The following is a 23,366-nucleotide window of genomic DNA, read 5'->3' as shown; positions in this document are numbered from 1 at the left end:
GGTGCGTCTGTCCGTCCGTCCGTAGTACGGTTGCAATGGTAACAGTGACTACAGCAACTGTTTCCATGACAATCGTTACCATAGTAACCGTTTCCATGACCGTTTTTTTTCTTAGCAACGGTAATATTAATATTAGCCACGAAACCCTGCGATGGAGGCGCCATCACCTAAAATCTCTCAAATTATTTTCCCTCTTTTGTCTTTCTTTATTTGCAAACTATTTTTCTTCTTCTTCTTCTTTTTCTCCTTCTGGCATGTTGAAATTACAGAATATGACATAACGAACTATACATAACGGATTTTTTTAGTTTTTTGTTTGTGACGATGATACTTTATCGGCTTGTTATACCCGATTGCAAATTGACATTCCTCTTTGTAGAATATATATATATATTTTTTTTTTACTTTTTATTTTTCCAATTCTCCGATGTCGAGGAAGAGTGAGTTTGTAATCGAGTCACGAAATATCAACTATATAACGTGAGCTATGATACACCCGAAATAGCAGAGCGTGTCTGCTTCACTAAAGATCATCTTTCTAGGAGAGTGAGAGAGAGAGAGAGAGAGACACGTTTTTATCCCCTTTTTTTCATGTCTCCAAAACCTATTTCTATTTTCTTCAGAGGTTTCTGAACCCCCGTGTATTTAGACGTGCTTTTATATATTGAATTCCAAATCTTTTTGTGATCATAATTTTTGTTTGATTGATCGTCTATTAGTCTTCTTTTATATCAATTTGTCAAATGGTAATAATAATTTTTAGGTATATTATTTCAAATGACATCTTTATGGAATATATTTTTTTAAGTATAGTTGAAAGCTATTTTTAGATTTATATATTTTTTTTTTAAAAACATTTAAATGGAATTAAAATTTAGAAATTATAAGGTAAAAGGTATTTTATAATAAAAATGAAAGAATCTTGATGCATATTTTGGCGGAGTCTTCGAATTCAGTATATAACCTATACTCGGAAGAGAAAGAGAGATAGAGAGAGGTGTTTTACGTTGGCAGACACGAAAATCATAGTTAACAGCTGCGAATCGCACCTGTCGACTGTCGGTCACTACGCGACGAAAATACGATGAAACCTACTAGTGATTTCTGAACACGCACATTTCTCGTTGAGAAACAAAAGCCGCGACCAAGTTCTTTATGCAAAAATTTACCTCAACGAATTTTTGATTTTTAGTTTAGTTTTTAGTTTCTGCGCATTTCTGTCAATTTTTATTCTAGAAATAGCAAAAATTTACTTCGAAAATAGTAGAATTTACTTCTGAAATAGTAAAAATTATTCCGGAAATAGTAAATTTTACTATTTCTGCTGTCAAAAATTGCCAGAAATACGCAAAAACTGCGGACAGTTTAGGTTTTACTTTTAAAGTATAGTAAAAGTTACTTTATTCGTTTTTTCATTTTTTTTGCGTTTAGATTCAAAGTAGGTACAAAATTGATTCAAATATAAATATTACCTGGTTCAAGGAAATATTTATTTGATAATGAAGTAACTGAAATAAAAATTTTTTCCAGTGTATTAAATAAATAATAAAAATAGAATATGGTATTACTATATAGTTGCGGAAATAATAAGAAAAAGAGAATTTATAATAATTATACGAAAGTATATACAGGAGGTATGAAACATTTATGCAGCGCGCATATACGATTATATTATACGTTGTGAGAATGTGAAATTTGAGAAAACTGGTCCACTTTTAATTTTTTTTTTTTGCAAAAGACTGCAATTTGTGTCTCCTATCTCTAGAAAACTATTATCTATATATACATAAAGAAGATTACCGACACGATATAATGGATGGTAAATTTAAAAAGCAGATTGTAGCTTTCATTTTCCTAAAATCATTGGCTTCAAAGTATATAATTTATATATATATATATATAGTATATGAACACCTATATATATACAATATGTATCTATCATTTATTTAGTCTCGCGACGCGAGTACCCTCAGATTAGCAAATCAGAAAATAATATATATAAGCCGATAGCGCGTATGAATATAGAATTTAGGTATATATATATAAAGAAATCGTTTGTGTTCAGAGTCGCCTTTGATGATTATTAATTACCATCGATTATCGCTTGCTTATGTAACACGAAAGAAAGAGAGAGAGAGGGAGAGTTGAGTGACCTCATCTACCACTGACCTATGATCTACATTAATAGTGTCTAGAATATTTTTTTTGTTTTTCATTCATGATTGCAGTTTTATAGGGTGTCATGACATTTACATTCTTTATATGTAGTATAATTTCTATTTTTAAGCATTCTATTAGAGCAATGAGTCGCAATTTTTTATGATTACATATAAGTCTGTTCTGCGATTTATCTGTATGGAGAAAAATGGATTGTTGTATACTTACTAAACCTGGAACTAGCATCACTGTAAAAAGAAAATACTAAAACAGTACCTATTTTAGGTATATCAAAATAGAACCAAATGACAATTTAGTACTTGAAGTTGGTATTAGACCTTTTACAGTGCAAATTTTGTTTGGTTGCTACAATAAATATTGTTGCACTAGTAATGTATTTGTTACTACAGTAAATTTTTAGTTACAGGAAAATTTTATTGTTTCTTAAGACAAAGTATTGTAACTGCTAAAAGTTTGTTTTGTAATAGATGAACTGTTAGTGCAACAGTACAGATTTATTGTAGCGACCACGAAGTAGTATAAGGAGACCATGCATTCAAAGCAACCCCATCGTCTGTGTTCAACAGATTTAAATGTTCTCTAATACCTAATGCATCTGTAGTGCCTCTACTGAAAAAATACGGAATTTTTGTTGTCTTAACTAAAATTTGGTTGGGTTCCATCAGTTCTATTCCGTGCAGAAATTCTCCAAAATCTGGATGAAATAGTGAGCATTAGGTCTAATGAGGTTCTGGTTTTAATTAGGCTAAAATATTTGTCCCTAACCTAGATGAAATACAGTACCCGATGATGAGGGCTACAAAAGGCACTAGTCGGACTAAATCGATTTTAATCGAAATAGGGTTTCTTCTGTTGCACCAACCGGATTCAGTGTTTCATACGAATTTAGTGCTTCCCGATGTGCTTGCCCTTTCAGAGCCAATTTCTACACAAATAGAAAATAGTTCCATTCAATATGATTCCTCTCTAAACCAGATTTCCTATTCAAAAAACAGATCATCGGAATAGATGCAGTATATAAATGGATATCAGTAAGTCACAATTTATAGTTCAAGGTTAAAGTATATATATGATTGTTCAACTATAGCCTTGGAAGTTCTATAGTTGGACTAGTAGAGCTCCTAAGGAAGTGTGCATATATAACATAAGGTAAATACTTTTTCTAAAGTTAAGGATGGAATAAATAAAACGATTGCAATGAAGCGCGATTTCAAGAAGGATATAGATAGTGATAGGGTGGAAAAGAATATAAGGGGAGAGATGAGGGGGTGGTAGGGAGGTAGGGAATCGATAACACGTGACGTTATATAGGCACATACCGAGCTGACCACAGAATGCCATTCGCGCGCCACCCATTCCCGTACTGTCCCATTCCATTTCATCCTGTGTCCCGTTTGCCATCCCTTCTTGCGTAAACTCCACATTCGAGCCACACACGCATATCTATATAGATGTTGGAACCTATAGGTTCTATTAGAGAAGCAGGCATTGCGGCTAATGCCATCCAGCCATATATTACCAACACGCAATAGATGGTATTTCCTAACGCTCATCTGAAGACCATCAATTCAATAAGCTTTTGGAACATTTGTGTATATATATATACATTTTATTTCTATTATTTCCCTCGTCGAATTCGCAACTTGTTTTAACAATGTCTGTTTGGTTTTTGGTTGAAAATTTACTTTTATTTCAATAACCAATTACCATTGGGGATGAATCACAATTAGAAATAGTATCTTTGCGGACTTTTGCAGTTTTATTGTATATATATAGAGACTTGAAAAAGTTGGTGTGCAATTAAAAAGGTAATCAATTTAGTGAAAACTTTGTTGTTATAGCCTATGTGTGGATGATTTGGTCGCGTTTGCAGAATCATGTACATGTGAAAATTTTTTTTTAATTATTCGCCTGTACTGATATTAGCGATTATTGAATTCCATTTTCAGAAACAGATTTTTGTCAACGAACAATGCAGTCGGTGGAACTAATATCGCGTTAGGAATTATTATCACAATGAACAGATTAAAATTGGATGAATCGGGGTCAAAAAAAAAAACATTGTTCGAAATTTTGGATTATGAATTAGTTTTGCAGTTATAGTATCTGTAAGCCTTTCCTTTTTTTCCGTCTAGTATTTAAGGAAATACATTTTGTTAATTTTTAATGTTATACTTAAAAAGAAGCAAAGTGGAAAAATTTCTGTAGTGGTAATACAGTACTAGTAGTATATAGATTCTTTCCGAGGTGTAAAATTTTCAACTGAATGTAATCCGTATCGAATATGTAATATTTTAACAACAGAGGTTATTGACTTCTTTTTACATCATGTATAATATCATATTAAGGTGTGTTGTTGTAATATTAAAAAATCATCTATAAAAAAAACTTATGTAACTGATAATAATAATTTGATAACAGTAGATAGTTGTTATCGCTTTTGATCACGCGAACATGATGATGATGATTCTTCTTTTGTAATGTAATAGAGAAGACTAATTGATAATTCTTTGATGTACCATTATATTCACTTACGGATCGTGCACTTGGTCATCACGTGACCAAGCACACTTTACAATCAATAAACTTACGAAACGATCGATAAAACATTAATAATTAGAGGCTAATTAAAGCAGCTTTGAGTAATAATACTCATAAACGGCACTGCACTGGTCAGGTAACAGTAATCTGATACAAGATTTATACAATTTTCCTTATGTGTTTCATATATATTTTACATATATATATATACACGTGTACACTTTATGTAATTATTATTGCAATTCTATACAGTTACCTAATTTATGTAACTGATTATATTACGAAAAGATGCAACTGTAAAATATGATGCGAAATAGATAATAACAAATAATGATAATAATAATAATAATAATAATAATAATAATAATAATAATAAAATGATAATAATAATGATAATAAATCATTTTAATAAAAATAGAACTTATTTTTATTGCGAATTATCATTATAAATTCAGTGTCAAATGAATATGTATAATCCAACCGAATTGTCATTTAATTAAACTGCGATATATAATATAATTTTCAATTAATTAAAATGTTATTCTATCGAATTGTCACAAAAATCTAATTTTAAATAGAATTTATCAGAATCGTAAATCAAAACGAATTATCATTTGAAGGAACTGTAATTCTATTTAATAACAATTCGGTTGAATTAGAATTCTGTTATACTGTCGTTCGGACATTTGACAATTTTGTTACATATGGAAGTTCGGTCAAATGACAATTCGGTAGAATGACAGTTCTCTTACAAAACACTACGGTTTTGTGACAATTCTATTAAATGGCAATTTGGTTAAATAATAATTCTGTTGCATGACAATTCGGTTAAATGACTGTTTGGTCAAATGACAATTCGGTTTAATAATAATTCTATTATATTTCAATTCGGTCAAATGATAATTTGGATAAATAATAATTCTGTTGCAAGTCATTTCGGTTAAATTACTGTTTGGTCAAATGACAATTCGGTTTAAAAATAATTCAATTATATTTCAATTCGGTTAAATGACAATTCGGTTATATAATAATTATGTTGCACGGCGATTTGGTTAAATTCAATTCTATTAAATGACAATTCGGGTTGATGATAATCCTGTTGATGGACATCAGTTTAGCCAAATGACAATTCGGTTTAACAATAATTAAATTATATTTCAATTCGGTCAAATGACAATTCGGTTTAACCTTCGCTTGACAAGATGCCCACCCAGGGTGGGCCAGACAAATTGAAATTGCCATATCTTCTAAAGTTTTGCCTTAATTGAATCGCGATTTTAAGTCACTGAACAAAATCTTAAGAACTTTCAAAAAATGTAAAAACAAATTTAAAAAAAAAAATTTCTTCTTGATTATTTATAACTTTTATCAATGTATGTACGGAGATAACCGGGATGATTCAGATATTTTTTTAATTCTATTTTACAAAAAGACTTGAAATCATGCAGACTTTTCACTATGAGTGTTTTATGATGTTAAATAATAGATATAAAAAATATTATATTGCATTTTTCATTTGTTTAAACAATTTATTGTTATTATTTATTAACTTTCTTTGTTCTGCACCTTAAAAGATGCAGTTTTTTTCTAATTTTGCAATTTATCAAGCGGAATATAATAAAAAATAGATTTGATGTAAAATTATTAATTCAACAATTGTTTAAACAATTATTGTTATTATTTACTAACTTTTTTTGTTCTGCACCTAGAAAGATGCAGTTTTTTTCTAATTTTGCAATTTATCAAGCCGAATATAATAAAAGATAGATTTGATGTAAAATTATTAATTCAACAATTGTTTAAACAATTTATTGTTGTTATTTACTAACTTTTTTTGTACGGCACCTGGAAAGTTGCCGTTTTTTTCTAATTTTGCAACAATTGTTAAATTAGTAAATTTATGTCAAATCTGTCTGGCTATATTATATTCGGTTTGATAAATTGCAAAATTAGGAAAAAACTGCATCTTTCTAGGTACACTACAAGAAAGTTAATAAATAACAACAATAAATTGTTTAAACAATCATTTGAATACTAAATTCATATAAAATCTTCATGTTTATTATGTTGAGCTTGTTAAGTTGCAAAATTAGAAAAAAATTGCAACTTTCTTGGAACATTATAAAGAAAGTTAATAAATAGCAACAATTATTTGTTTAAACAATTGGTTAAATAGTAAATTCATACAAAATCTTTGTGTTATTATGTTGTGCTTGTTAAGTTGCAAAATCAGAAAAAAATTGCAATTTTCTAGGAATATTATGAAGAATGTTAATAAATAGCAACAATTATTTGTTTAAACAATTTATAATAATAGTTGTTGCAAATTGAATTATATATTTTATTTTATTTATAACCTTTGAATTAATAACTACGAAGAAAATGTAACAAATTTATAAAATTCTTCTACTGTCGTATGTATATTTGAAAAAGTTATAAATTATTAATAATATATTGTTTAAACAAATAAAAAATCAACAAAACATTAATAAAATATATTATTTGGTAACATATAACAATTTTGGAAAAAAACTGAATGATTCTAAGTTTTTATTGCAATATACAAAGAAGAAAACATTTGGCCCACCCTGGGTAGGATCTTGTCAACCGTGTATATAAAAAGTATCCAGTCCGGCGAAGGTTAATAATAATTATATTATATTTCAATTCGGTCAAATGACAATTCGGTTTAATAATAATTATATTATATTTCAATTCGGTCATATAACAATTCGGTTTAAAAATAATTCAATTATATTTCAATTCGGTCAAATGACAATTCGGTTTAACAATAATTAAATTATATTTTAATTCGGTCAAATGACAATTCGGTTTATTAATAATTATATATTATATTTCAATTCGGTCATATGACAATTCGGTTTAATGAACATGCGGTTTAATATTAATTTTATTCTTTTTCAATTCGGTCAAATGACAATTCGATTAAATAATAATTCTGTTGCTCGGCGATTTGGTTAAATTCAATTCCATTAAATGACAATTCGGGTAAATGATAATTCTGTTACAAGACAATTCGGCCAAATGACAATTTGGCTGAGTGATAATTCCGTTATAGAGCACTTTGGTCAAATGACAATTCAGTTGAATAAAAATTCATAAAACAAGCATCATTTTCAGTCAAAAATTTTTATCATATTAAAAAAAATTAACTTTTGGAGCTTTTTTTTTAAATACAAGAAAACCCTTTCTTGAAATCACTTAAATAATTTTTATTTTGTCTTTTTCTTTTATTTAATATTTTTGATACGAAGAAAAAATTCATCAGTTGATGTTTCTCCATATTATATCTTTGGAGTATTGCGTGTGTTTTGCGAGTTGGTAACGATTTTTAATTCAGTTGAAGTTGAAGGAGATTGATTTTGACTGGTCGTGGTATAGTGGTAGTAGAGAGTGAGAGAGAGAGATAGAAAGAGAGGGTGTGGCGCAGGCGGCATCTCATCTGTAATCGTGTTTTTCTTCTGGTGAAAAAGGAATTATTTTTAGACACGTTCTCTGTATTTTAAAACAAGTTGCTCGAATCAGTAAAAAGTCTTGACTCTTACTCGAGCGAGTCTTGAGGCATATTAATAGCATCATCGCTTATGTACTCTCTCGATGTTCCCCCATATTTCCCCCCCCCCCCAACCCCCTTCTCTCGTTATACTCTTCTTTTTTACACTGCGATAAAAAGTCATATATATTTATTTTTGTCTCTTACATTTCGTTTGAGCAAAAAATCGTGTTACGTCATTTAAACACTGTAAATAAATATAAGTCTCTATATATATAGGTATATATAATACCTGTTGGGTATTTTTTGACGAAAAAAAAATCGAATTAGCTGAATTTGATTTTTAATCCTTTTCTTTTTGTTATTTGTAGGTGATTAGAAATGACACTTGCTGAAAAGAGAATTAAAATTGGATAAACTTTCAAAAATTGAACTTAGAAACGTTTATATTTACAATTTACAAAATTCAAAAACGAATTTAATTTTTTAAAAAATGATTATTTTAATTTTTTATTGTAGACGGAAAATATCAAATTTTATAAAAGTATTTTCAAATCGTCGAAAATGTCATAAAAAAGAATAATTTTTATATAAAAAATACTGATCTTTAATAAACTTTTGTGAAATTTATACAATAGGTATGGTAAAATTCGATAAGACGTATTTGATTCATTACTAAACGTTACTAAATTTTATTAAATCCTGTATTAAATTTATAATTATTTTTCTAATATCGTTTATTTAATTATTTTAATATTTTTCCAAAAGTTTAGAATTTCTTATATTATGAAAATTATGTTTTTTTAGCACATTTTTCACGACTGGAAAAAAATTTTATATTTGATATTTATTTTCTTTTCTTCTATCGAATTTAATCTATAATGCTTTATATTTTTTATAATTTTTTATTATTATTAATATTTTATGTTTATTGTGATTTGATTTTTTTTAATTTATCGATTTTAATTCTATTAAAAATTCTAAAGGAATAAATTACAAATGAATTATATGGAGAGAAAAAAATTTCAAGATAGAGTATTCTTTTAAATGCGTTCATTTATATACTTTTGGAAGAGAGGGGGAAGAAAAAAGAGTCAGGAAAGCAATGTTTCCCTTTCACGCTGCTCTGGGGGGATAATGAATAATGGATGATGCAATTATATTGTAACTGCTCGAATAAACTGCCCAATTATTTTTCCTGCCATTGATCCGTCTTGTAGTTCTTTAGATTTCGATATATATATATATATATAAAAATCAACTCTCGGGTAGGGAATATGTTTTCTATGATTTACCTGAAAATAATAGTTTCATCATGAAAGACTCCATTTTCTTTTTTTATTATACTTGCAAAAGTATAGTGAATTAACGATGCATTAATTAGTATTCTCTCTTCACTACTTTTACGGTTCCCTTATACCGGAATTGAAGGGAACTTTAAAATTAAAATTCAGTTGTAGCGAGACACATTTGCATATATAATAACCTGTGAAGAATGCTATTAAATCTGAATTAACAAAGATATACGCTAATTTTATGGTACGTATTGCGAGAAAAAGTAAAATGTTTCTATTAAATCTGAATTAACAATTTGATTAAAAATAATTTTTTAAATTTGTGTCAAATCTAATGTCAGATTTATAATAATAATCAGCGAACTTGAAAATCTCAGAGTAAAGCGCAAGTTTAATATATACAAACGGTTTTTAAAAATTTCGAAACGCACGAATATGCTCTAAATTTAATTTGTAAGAATTTTCATTTGACAGAAATTCATTACCTAGAATATGATTTTTAAACCGAATTTTTTTTGGAATTATTATTTAACAGTTTAAAATACAAAATTGTTACTTAACATTTTTAAAAAATTTCTATTACCACCTTGGATCCGCCATTTTAAATTTTGAAAATCTGACATTGAATTCGTAATCAGCGACCCCAAAAACCCCCGAGACAAAAAGTTCCAAGCAAATCGGAACGATTTTTAAATTTTTAACCGCCATATTGAATCCACCATTTTGAATTTTGAAAAACTGTAGCAACTATAAAAACCAAAAAAAAAAACAACTGCAACTTTCTTTCCTTAAATCTTTAATTTCTTCTGTGATTCAAATAGTTAAATAGAGCAAAATGGGTCAATTTTTGCACGGAATTTAGAAAAAATAAAACGAAAAGTCAATTTTTTGTCTTCAAATTCATATAAAAGGAACATATTGAGAGGAAGGGATCGATGAATGAAAAGAGTATATGGTTATATAGAAGTGAGGAGTGTTCTAGGGTGTTTTAGACAAAGATAGAGAAATTCAAGATGGTACTATACATTTTGGATGGTGATGGTGAATATGTGTATGAAAGTGGAAAGGAGGGTGTATGTGTGTGTGTGTGTAGAATACTAGACAGGATGGCGAGCAACAGCCGCTGCTCTTTTGTTTTCTCAGGGAATGAGAGAGGGTGGCTCTCTGGCTTCTCGTCGTTGGCTTCGAAACCGAGGAACTAGATGGCAGAGAAAGCTCCAGCAACGAGTGGTCTAGACAAAGCGAAGTCTTCGTGTGGGATTTCCGAGTTGAAATCTCCCAATTCTTTAAAGGCATACACCAACTCGACCCGTTACTCTTCCCCCTTTTGTAATCCGATTATACATATATATAAGTTTTGAAAATTTTGTTTTGTTTAATCGACAATTTGGAAGGTTTGCTCATTTTTTTTTATGGATTAGTCTCGGGAAAGGGCTTATTGATTCTTTTTGGAAGAGGAAATTCAATGAGAGAAAATGGTCTAAAGAATCTGGAGTAATTTTGTAGTAGCGGGAATAGTAGTAGTAGAAGTAGTACAAGTAGTAGAAGTAGTCAAGTAGTAGAAGTAGACAAGTAGTAGAAGTATTAGCAGTGGTAGTAATAGTCCGTTGGTTGCTAGGCGCCAGGAATAAATATATATCGCCCCAGGAGAGAAAATAAGTCAAACGTCTTGAAAAGTAAATGATGCGGTTGAAAAGATTTGCAGATGAATTTCAAAAAAAGAGTAACCTTGGCTGACAGCATTGATGTGGTGGCCAGAAAATGTTGGCTGTTGTAATGATGAACCTAAAGCAGGAAAGCTCTGCCAATTTCTTATAAGAGCCACTTATTCTCATTATAGCCCCTTTTGTTCAATTACAGTTTTCTCCAAAGACATACAGCAATAAGTCCAAATGTTCTTTGGGTGCTGTAAGATATTAGGAAAATTGGTTATGCACCAAAAGAAATACTCTGATAGTAACAGTCCCAAACTTATGGTTGGGAATTAAGTTTCTGCTGTTTCTAAACTAAGGTTATGTTTGTTTTTTGGTACAGTCATCCGTATCTAAATCCATCTGTATCTAAATCTATCCGAATCTAAAGCAATCCGTATAGCTTAAAAAACCCAACAGTACGGTTGTAACAAAAGCACTAAAAAAAACATATTGTTGAATTAGCCAGAATTAAGGCTGTATTCAAGAAAAATTTCTTTCAGTGATGATTTTTTTGAACCATACGGATGGCTTCAGATACGGATGGTTTTAGATTCGAAAGACTTCAGATACGGATGGCTTTAGATACGAATGGATTTAGATTTACATGGTAGGGTTGTAACAAAATCACCAATAAAATATTGTTGAAGGCTTTATTCAAGAAAAATTTCTTTCAGTGATAATTAAGAATTTGTATCAAAATTTGGCTATATTGTTTAGTTAAACTGAACTAATGCTGTAGTTTGAAGGAAACTGTTTTTGAATACAGTCATAATTCTTACGGCTAATCCAAGTATTGTTAATTTTGTTACAGTTAGATTTTTTTAACCATACGGATGACTTTAGATGCTAATGAATTTTGTTAGATTTACACGGTTTTGACGTGTTAACAAAACCATCAGAATTTTGACTAATCCAATAATACTGTATTGGTGATTTTGTTACAGCCATACTGTTGGGTTGTTTAAACCATACGAATGGCTTTAGCTAAGCATGGCTTTTAGATACAGATATAGATTTAATTACAGATAGTTGTACCATCCTAATCTTACTTTAGAGACAGCTCAAACCGAACCATAAGTTTACAACTATTATTGCAAGACAATTTCTTTCAGTGTATGCTCAAACAGTTTTTGTTGTTAAATGTCCTAGTTCTGGTGCTAATGATGATGTTATAAACTTGTATGAACGGATCAAAGCAAATGTGTCATTAGTGCTTTAATGATATAATATAAAGTACAATATATATATAATATAAAAGAGTGATAATTGTCGGAGGAGTGTTATAATGTGAGCAATAGGATGTCACGTACCGTGTTAGGATGAGATGGAGGATGAGAAGGATGATGATGGCTTGCGGGTGTGACAACCATGCTAGTAGACGATACAAACTAACTTTTTACAGTTGAAAACAAGGCGCGTCCGAATGGAAAAGCGACGGAACGTCTGCATTGTATATATATATACAACGTTTGGTATGTAACAACACATACGCATACCTATATCCCCTAGGTACATCTAGACGGCATAATGAGAGCATTGTTCCGAGAAACTGTAGTCGCATTGTTGCCACACGCCTCTTCTCCAACTCGCTCACTCTTCTCGCACAATATATATATATATGTATAATATACATACCTGTCTTTCTCCGTTAGCTTCTGTTACAGTAGTATTAGTAGTGGTGGTGGTAGTAATACTAGTAGTAGTCGGCTGCTAATTCCCCAGTTGGGCTTTTGCTCATTCGAAATCATTCCTCTTGCAGATGACTAGATGTTTTGTATATCTATATTTAATAAAATTTTCCCAAATAAGAAACAATGGTGTACTAATTTTCTTTTCTTTTGTTATAAGACATTTGAAATTTTGTTTCTCGAAATATTTAATTACTAAAACTTTTCGATGAATTTTAGATTGTAGTTGGTGCTTATGCATTGAACAATAAATTTGTTTTGACAGATGGTTTTGTAACAGATGTTTCAACGGTTATATCGGTAATTGTAGGTAATGTGACGACAACCCTTGGGGTAAATGAAATAATATTAGCAATGAGTAAATATTTTAAGTTTTGTTACTCAATGTTGTAGTTTTGTGCAGTTGGTATTTGTCAAAAGTGGTTATTATCGAATATCCCTAATTTTTTTTTTTATTGTTTAGTCTTGAAATTTTATGAAAAAATTTGCAATCAATTTTTCTATAAATTCTAGAGAAAGAAAAAGAGTTTTTATAAGGTAGCAACGTGTTCTTCTTTAATTATGAAAATTTTGATCAATATCTGTTTGTTAAGTACCTTTAATAAAAACGAGAAAACAGTGATTTCCCAAAAGACTCAATGTTGAATTTTCAAATCTAAGTATAACATTTTTCTCAAATATCTACTTAAAAATTATTTACATTATAATCAGAATACACTGAAAAATTAAAAATAAAAAATCTGAAAAGCTTTCCAAAATTTTAAAATCTGTTAATTCTATTATCACCAATGTCAGAAAACGCAATTTGAATTTTGTTTTAAAATACTATTTAAAGTTTGTGTTACAATTTTTTTTTTTTTTCTGTTAAAATTCATTAAATTTTCAATGAATATGAACTAAAATCCTTTATAAAATTCTCTAAACAATGAATTTATGAATAATGAAGAATAAAAAAATACAACATTGAAGATAGAATTATTACGATCAGTTTATAACAACGATATTTAATTGTGCTCCAAATACAATGGAACACAGTACTGTATTGGAAAATAATGTTCTCTCGGGTTTTTTTTTTCTCTTTTTTTTTTTTTTTATATAGTAAATGTGTTCCTTTTATGGCATGTCAATTAAAAGCTTTGATACTTATTATGTAACGTTTGATGATGCTAGAAAAATCCAACGTTAAAAGAAACAGGCGCAGTTCATTTTAATTAGCAGTCCTGTTAGTTTGGTTTCAATTATCGGCAATTAGTATATATATATATATATATATAAAACTCCGTTTGCACTTCTTTTTGGTTCTATCTTCTTATCACTTATACTGTACTGTGACTATATGTATATATATATATATACAGTGTCGATGAGTCGAGCTTTCCAATTATGACGTGTTATGCGTTGGCGATGTATTAACTATTATTAGAATTCGCACTCTGCCATCAGACTGATGTAATGTATACGTCAGTGTTGAGGAAATCATGAGAAAAAACAAACGCATATTTAATTCCTTCTATCTATATAGTAATAAAAAACCAATAACAATAATAATAATAATAATAATAAATTGTAAAAAACGTCGAATTTTTTAAATAACTTTTCCTTTAAAACGATGCTGTTTTTTTTTATTTCTGTAAAATTAATTTGTCAAAATTTTCAATCGTTTAAATATGTAATAAAAGTATTTTGTTTTTTTTTTTTTTAATATTTTCGGGAGTGTTCGAAATTTTTTTAATCGCGTGTTTCTATCAGATTTTATTATTCCAAAGAAGATGAACTTTGCAGAGGCATTTTTTTTTATAAATACAGTCGACCCTCCCAATAAAGCCGGTCTACGCGGAAAGGGGAAGCGTTTTTCGTGGAACTCAAGTTCCCCCACTACTCATGCTTCCTAGCTGCGAAAAGTTTTCCGCACACTATCTCAATAATGCCGGCGCATTATTACAAAAAATATACATGTGTAAGAGAACAAAAAGTTGTTTTGCTTAGCGGCTCTATTGGGAGACAGGTAGATCAAATTCAAGCGACGGACTTTCTGGCGCGTGAGTGGGGGTACGAGTTCGAGCGTCAAGTGGAGAAACGGCTTTATTGAGAGCGGCTTTATTGGGAGGGTTGACTGTATTAATTAAATGCAATTGATTTTTTTATCAAAAAAAATTACATTAATTTTTGTTTACTCCATTACAATTTATTAATTTTTTTTTTTTTACAAAAAGGACGAAGCTAAAGTACACAACGTTTATGATAAACGATTTTTAAAAAAATAATAAAATGAAAAATTTTTTAAAATGAAAAATTCTATAATTTTTTGCGTAAAAAATATTTTTTGTATTTTTCATTAATCAACAAATTATAAAAAAAATATATTTTTAGGCAAAAAATTATAGAATTTTTTATTTTAAAAAATTATTTCTTTAAAAATTGTTTATCATAAACGTTGCGTACTTCAGCTTCGTCAAAAAGGTATACCATTTTGAATCTTGGGAAATTATTTTTTAAATTTCTCTCTAAATTTAAATTAATAAAAATTTGTTTCTTTAATATTTGAATTAATAGAAATTTTTCACTAATTTTTTTAGTAAAATATTACTATATAATTTAGTAATTTTTTTTTTTTTTGTAATATATTTGCGTAAATTCTTCTGGATATTTCTTATATTATTATTATTATTATTATTATTATTATTATTATTCTTTTACATAATTCGAATTAGTTTCGATGTGTTTTTTTTATACACACATACATACACATAGAAAGAATCAATTGAATAATAACAATCGACTCATTATAAAAAATATCTTCGTCGTCAATCGCACTATTTTTGGTCAAGGTCGTTAATTACTTTATACAATTCAGAAATGTTTTTCTTCAACTCTTGGTATTATCTTTCTCTCTCTCTCGCTCTCTTCTCTCTCTCTCTCTCTCTCTCTCTCTTTCTCTATAAAGATACACTTGAATTTATAGCGCATTTATTGCGATGATTCGAATGAAAAATATTTTTTATGACTAAGAATCACGTGAGAATATAATTGCAAATAATAAAAAAAATTGTTCTTTTATTGTATGTTTTTTTTTTGTTTTTTAATTTTTTTGTATTGTTTTAACTATATTTTGTGAAAATAAAAGTTTTAAATTTTAGTTTTATATTTCGGTGACTTTGATTTTTTTTTTTTTTTTTTTTTTTTTTTAACGAATGAGAATTGTGGCATTTATTCGATGTATAACTAGAACAAATATTGTTGATTGATTTTTTATGAAATGACCCCGCACGAAATTTATATTGGGAAAAAAAAAAAAAATTAAAAGATGTATAAATATTCTTTTGTCCCAAAAATTTATAAAAATAATAATTTTGTTGATTGGGACACAAAATACCGATAAATGTAAATTAATTTTTATTTTCCTTTCTTAGATCCATTATTTTGAATTATAAAAGTAACATTTATTATTGACAATTTGAATTCAAAATTTTGAAAAACCATCTATGTAACAGTTTTTTAATAAATTCCAAAATAACATTTTTTCAATGTATTTTGTGAATTTTTTTTTTTTTTTTTTGATTAACTAAGAAATTGTTATTTAGAGGGTTTTTAGAATTTTTGAGTTTAAATTTTAATTTTACTATTAAAATTCAAAATTTTAGGACCCAAGAAAGGGAAAATTTTTTTTAAAAATTAATTTTTAATATTTACTAAATTCGTTTAGTAATTTGTATCTGTTTTTGTGTTTCCAAATACAAATTTAACGTCAATTTTTCAAAATTCAAAGAACGTGTTAAAAATTTAAATTTCTTTTGTTTCTCTTCTTTTTTTTGTCGACCAGAAAATATTTCCACATTGACCATTTTAGTGATAGGAAAATAAATACACATACATGTGAATGAAATAAAATTTTCCATTCCATATTGAATTTCGTTTTTTTCAACGAGCAAATTTTCCGTATGTGTTTGTATATATATATTAAAAAGATACACAGGGAAAAAAATAGAGAGAGGTCAATTTTTTTCAAAAAGTTAGTACAAAATGTTAAGCTTTACATTAGTTTAATATTAAAAAAATAAAAAAACAAAAAAAATAAATAAAATAAATTATAAAAAAAAAATATTTATGTATATTTATTTATATATAATATTGAAATTTTGTCAACTATTGCGCTCTCTGGGTTTTCGCTGTTGTATATTTCGACTGGGTTGCATTCATGGATGTTATTTTCACGACACTGAAATCAACTGTGGTTGAGGTCCCATTGGGGCAGTGTGGGGTTAATATTATACACACCCCGTTCAAGCTTAAAGTACGCAGATATCAGCCGAGAGTTTCGGGTAGAGAATAGGAGTCCCAGAGTTTAGCGCAGGAGTTTACCCGCATTGATCTTGCGCTTATATCAGCATTTCTGTTCTCCTTCAAAGACTTTGTATAGACTTTCTGAAACTACTTGTTTTTGCGATAAACTCTCTAATTTCCACGAATATTAACAAATTTTATTTTTACTTTTTCTTTTTTTAAAATATTTTTATTATTTTATATTTATAAGAATTAATTACAACTATTTGTTACTATAATAATAATAATAATAATAAAAATATAATAATAATTAAATTAATAATAATAAAAAAAATATAATAATAATTAAATTAATAATAATATTAATAATACAGAAATTATTTTTACAAATTTATTTTCCAAATTATATTTTAGAAATTATTTTTACAAATTATTTTTAAAAATTTTATTTAGAAATTATTTTTACAAATTTACTTTCCAAATTATATTTTAGAAGTTATTTTTACAAATTATTTTTAAAAATTTTATTTCGAAATTATTTTTAGAACGTATTTTTAATTTTGAAATATTATAAATGTTTTTTATATAATTATTATTTTTTTTAATCACGTTTCTTTAAAATCGTTTTTTAAACGCATCGATTATTACTTAACGATTTGTATTTTTATGATATACGATAAATATTTATTAACGCAGTGAGTGTAATTATATAAAAAAAAAAAAATTGAAGAAAAAAAATCTTTTTTTTTTTTTTTTTAAATAATTTGTCTAAAAATAAATATGCATTCATCAATCTTTTCGATTTGCGCGCACATTAGTCATATATAGAAATTGCCAGTTTCCTGAAAGCAATTCGTCGAATGACGCGAACTTCACTTTTTGTTAGAGGGGCGAAGAGTGGGTGGTGAAGGGGAGGAGGAGGAGGAGGAGGGGGGAAACTGCTGAGGATTCGAAAGTTAGAAGTTGCAGTTAGCGGTCGTAAGTCTTTCCAAGTTCACATTGGGAACGTACACTTCAATTATGGTTTCCTGGCTTTTCTCTCTTGCGCCGAATTACAATCGAATTCGAGAGACCTTAACCAAGAAAGACAGAAGAGGGATATATTCGACTTTCAATATATCATTCGAGAATCGATGTAACGGAAATTCGGTGTGTCTCTCTCACCTTTTTCTTCTTATATTCTTCATCTTCGATTATTCTTGTGGGTTTGGAAATTTCTTCATTTTTGTCCCTCGGAACTACCACTTATTGAACCCTCTTATCTGATGATTCACTTCATTAACTGCTAAAATTTCTATATTGTTTTTTTTTTGCTTCCTTTTTTTAATAAAGGCAAAATTTTATCTTTGAATTTTTACGTGTGGAAATCACGTTTCTATGCAGTTGAAATATTTTCTTTATAGTCATTGTATAGTTTAACTAGATAGAAACTAGGTAGAAATGTAACGCTAAGAGCAAACAGTTTTTGTAATTTTAAACTATGTGAGAACTATGCAGTCTGTCCAAATTGTTTAGAAATGTAGATTTAGTACAGGATATCTAGTTTCTAGATAATATGCTTTGTAGAAACTATCTAGTGCCTCTATGGATTATTTAGAAAAGTCTGGACACTCACTAGAGTTAAAATCCCTTTACGTCTCCGTGTGGAAATATTTTTCTGTACAGTTATACTATTTTCTATATAGCTACTAAATAGTTGAACTATATTGAAACTAGTCAGAAATGTAACGTTACAACTAACAAGTTATTGGACTAACTATGTGAAAACTATCCAGTGCATCTAGATTATTTTTTGCATGACAGTTATAGTATTTTTTAAATTGTCACTGTATAGTTAAACTATACTGAAACTAGATAGAAATGCAACGCTACGACCAACAAGTTTTTGGATAGTTAAACTATATGGAAACTATCTAGTATTTCTTAATTATTTAGGTTATTTATTACATGGCAGTTATACTATTTTCTACACAACCACTGTATAGTTAAACTATACCGAAACTAGATGAACTAGATAGTGCAACAAGTTTCTCTGTACTTAAACTATTGGAAAACTATTGTACATTATTTGCGGAAATCAGAATTTATTCAGATTATAAAGTTCAGGACAGTCATACTATCTAGTTTCTGCATAGTTAACTATATAGAAACTGTCTAGTGCATCTATAGATTATTCAAAATTTTTAGGATACTTATTAGATTTAATATCCCTTATTTCCTAATTTGGAAATGTTTCAAGTTTCCTTACAGTTACAGTACAGTTGTATTATTTTCTACCTAGTCACTGTATAGTTCATATATAGAACTATATAAAAACTAGCTAGAAATCTATCGCTAACAAGTTTGTAGATACTTAAAATATAAGGAAACTATCTAGTACCTGCAAATTATTTAGATTATTTATTACATGAGTTATACTATTTTCTACAGAGCCACTGTATAGTTAAACTATACAGAAACTAGATAGAAATGCGTCTACGTCTTACAAGTTTCTCGATACTTAAACTATATGGAAACTATTTTACATTATTTAGAAATCTGAATTTAGTTGGTTTATTTATTTCAGAACAGTTATACTATCTAGATTCTAGATAAATTAACTATATAGAAACTATCCAGCGCATCTATAGATTATTTAGATGAGTCCAGACACTTATTAGATTTCAAATCCCCTACTTTTCCTTGTGGAAATATTTTATACAAATACAGTACAGTTGTACTATTTTCTAAATAGCCACTGGATAGTTGAACTATACCGAAACTAGCTAGAAATGTAACGCTAACAAGTTTTTCGATACTTAAACATAGAAAAAACTATTCAAAAATTTATATACCTAGTTAAGTATTTTTCTTTCAAGTTTTTTTTTTTATTTATTTATTTATAGCGATTCACTAGAGCGAGAACTCTGAAAAGGAGAACTAATTCAGATTATTTTTCAAAAAAAAAACAGAAAAAAAAAAATCCGTGTGGATATTTGATTACAAACCGGACGCTCGTACTTTTGCTCGATATCGTTTGCTGGGATATATAAACTCTGTCACAGAGTTGTCTCGTGTACTTTTCTTTGCACGTCTTCAAGATTAAGACACACCGGGTGTCGCTGAAATTACAATTAACTTACGGAATTTTTTTTTTTTTTTACGATTCATTGATTCACTATTTTTCTTTTATTTACAAAACTTATTTTTTAAACAGTAAAATACACTTTTATTTTCTTTTATTTTTGAAAATAGAAATAAAGCTAAAAACTTTTCTTCCGATAGATTAGAATAAAATTTTTCGGGGCAAAAATTTTTTTTTCCTATATTGTAAAATAAAGTTAGGAAATTTTTTAAAAATATTTTCTTTTTTTAAAAAAAAAAGTGAGTCGTTTAGTTTTTTTTAGGAGAAAGAGAGAGAGAGAGAGAGAGAGAAATTTTAAGAAGAAAGTAACGTGGAGAAAATGAGGATTTTGCGAGAGTCGACTCATTTGGACCACGGGTTAGACTCGTGAAGACGACTGGCAACCAAGAAACCGGTCGTAACACACAGAGTTGGAGAGTCGACGACTCGTGACCTTGAGTGCCAACGAGTAGTGCTGCCATGCAGTTTACTAACGTTCTGGTACCCCTTGTATATATATACACTTTTTCGCATTGGACCGCAAATTTAGGCTCCTTTCATTTCGTACACTTTTTAAAATGTCTTTATATATATATATATATACAATTCGCCAGTTTTAACCTACTGTCCCAATTTTTGTCCTCATTTTCACCTTCTTCGAATTTTTTTTATACTTAACTCTTTCCAATAAGTATCGAATACTTTAGAAAGAATCAGACAAAGAATCGGAACAAAAGTTGGTCCAAGTGTGTATTTTTGTATTTTTAAGGAAAAAGATGATTTTCTTTGAAAATGTTTCAGTGCAAATTTAAAATAATTTAATTTTTTAAATTGTAAGCAATTATATAAATTGTATTTAAATCAAAATTAAATGTTTTTATACATAGGAAACGATTCAGGTAACATAATCTAAAAACATTATTTTTAGGTTAATGCATATAGGAATCAATTTAGATAACGTAACTTAAAAATAATATGTTTAGGTTGAATAATAATAAAAATGAAATGTTACTTAAATGATTTAGATGACATAACCTAAAAATAATATGTTCAGGTTATGTTACTTAAACGATTTAAATAACATAACCTAAAAATAATATTTTTAGGTTATGGTTACTTAAATCGTTTCCTATGCATTGAAACTTTTAATTTTTATTTAAATACAATTTCACATTGTTTCAAGTTTTTAAATTTTAATTATTTAAAACTACACTGAAGTTTTTTTGCTAAAATCGTATTTTTTTTAAATATAAAAATACACAGTTGGAGTAACTTTGTCCGATTCTTCCTTAAAATTAGATCAAGTTTATTTCAAATAACATATAAAAATCATATACCTAAAGAAAAAGATTTCTTTGATTTAAAGAAACCAATTTGTTTGATTTGTTTTTCTTTCATGAAAAATAAAATTTTCTTTGAAACAAACAAAGCTTCTTAGTTACAAAAAAAAAAAATTTCTTTGAAACGAAGATAATTTTTTTTTTTAATCAAAAATAATTTATTTGAAAAAAATAAATTTTCTTTTTTTATCAAAGAAAAATTTGTCAAAGAAATTGATTTCATTGAATCAAAGAAATCTTTTTTCTTAATGCAGTAACAGTATTAATAATAATAGCAGTAATAATAATTATAATAATAATAATAATAATAATAATAATAATAATAATAATAATAGTAATAATAATCATAATAATAATAATAATAATAATAATAATAATAATAATAATAATAATAATAATAATAATAATAATAGCAAAAATAATAATAATAAGATGGAGAAAAAATTCAATTTTCAATAATTGGTTTTGAAAAACCATTATTATTATTAGTAATAATAAAAAAAAGTGATTATTGAATTTTTCGCTAAAATGCTGAGCGACAAAACAAAAGAAAACGAAGTATATTATATATATATATATATATATATATATATATATATATATATATATAGGATGAAACCTGTGTACCTTCATGCAGGATATCTGCCTTGTAAATCCTATTAAAGGATAATCCTTATATATATTTTGTTGTTGAGGAACTTACCGCAAGCCCGCGGGTTTGATCAAATGTTTCGTTCGTCGAGATTCCGCGTATAATATCTATATTGACTTGTATGGCTGCTTTGAAGCCAGTCAAGGCGAACCTTTAGTGTTTTACATAAAAATAGAAGAAATCTACAACAAAAAAAAAAAAAAAAAAAAAGAGAAAAGAAAAGAAAATACTTTTTGCTATATTTATAGACTGTAATAATCCTTGGATCCGTCAATATAATAGAGTATATAGAGTAGGAGAATATTTTTCATATAAAGTAAATTTCAAGAATTTGTTATATTCTAAAGAAAATAAAAGAAATTAAAAATCACAAATAATATTTGTTTTAGTTATGTAAAAACGCGTTTAATTTTTCTTTTCTTTAAAAATTAACTGAAATTTATTTTCTATAAAATTTATATACACGGAAAAAAAGAAAAAGTAATTTTTACTACTTTCATAGTAAAATGGGATCTGTCCGAAGTTTCTGCGCATCTATGGCAACTTTTACTCCAAAAATAATAAAAATTTTACTATTTTTTGAGTAAAAGTTTCCAGAGATGCGCAGAAACTTCGGACAGGTCCAATTTTACTATGAAAGTAGTAAAAATTACTTTTTCTTTTTTTCCGTGTAGAAAAATCGTTTGGGACAATATTACTCTTTTTTTCCGTATTCAAACATTCCATCCGCACTAAATGAAAAAGTAAAATAAGTTTTTTTTTTAACAGACTTAAAATACATTATGAATAATATGGTTGGGGAGTTCTAAAACGATACTAACAGCGCAGTTTGGAGCAATTTGCAATAATATGTGGTAAGTGAGAGAGAGGTGAGTCGAGTCTCGAGTAAGAAACTCCTGTGACAAGGGCATATAGTGTAAAGAGAGAGAGAGAGAGAAAGAGAGGAAGGGAGAGAGCGAGAGAGAGAGTTTTCGCCTCCACCGATAACGCGACTCGTTGCTCTCCTGAATTGCGTTTACAATGGTTATTGTTGCGGGTGTGGCTTGTTTACACGGGCGTCCCTGGTAATTCTAGACCTCG

At 28.1% G+C, this 23,366-nt stretch overlaps 1 protein-coding gene across 9 annotated transcripts in view; it reads left to right on the top strand.

Annotated features, from left to right (window-relative positions):
• LOC127278033 (uncharacterized) overlaps positions 1-23,366 on the top strand; it is a 471,303-nt gene that overhangs the window by 144,258 nt on the left and 303,679 nt on the right. The window lies entirely within an intron of this gene.

This window comes from Leptopilina boulardi, unplaced genomic scaffold (genome assembly GCF_019393585.1).
Source record: "Leptopilina boulardi isolate dan_hultmark-lab unplaced genomic scaffold, ZJU_Lbou_2.1 LbouV2_194, whole genome shotgun sequence".
Taxonomy (NCBI): domain Eukaryota; kingdom Metazoa; phylum Arthropoda; class Insecta; order Hymenoptera; family Figitidae; genus Leptopilina; species Leptopilina boulardi.
Note: the sequence above shows the minus strand (reverse complement) of the source record. Positions and strands in the feature narration are given on the sequence as shown.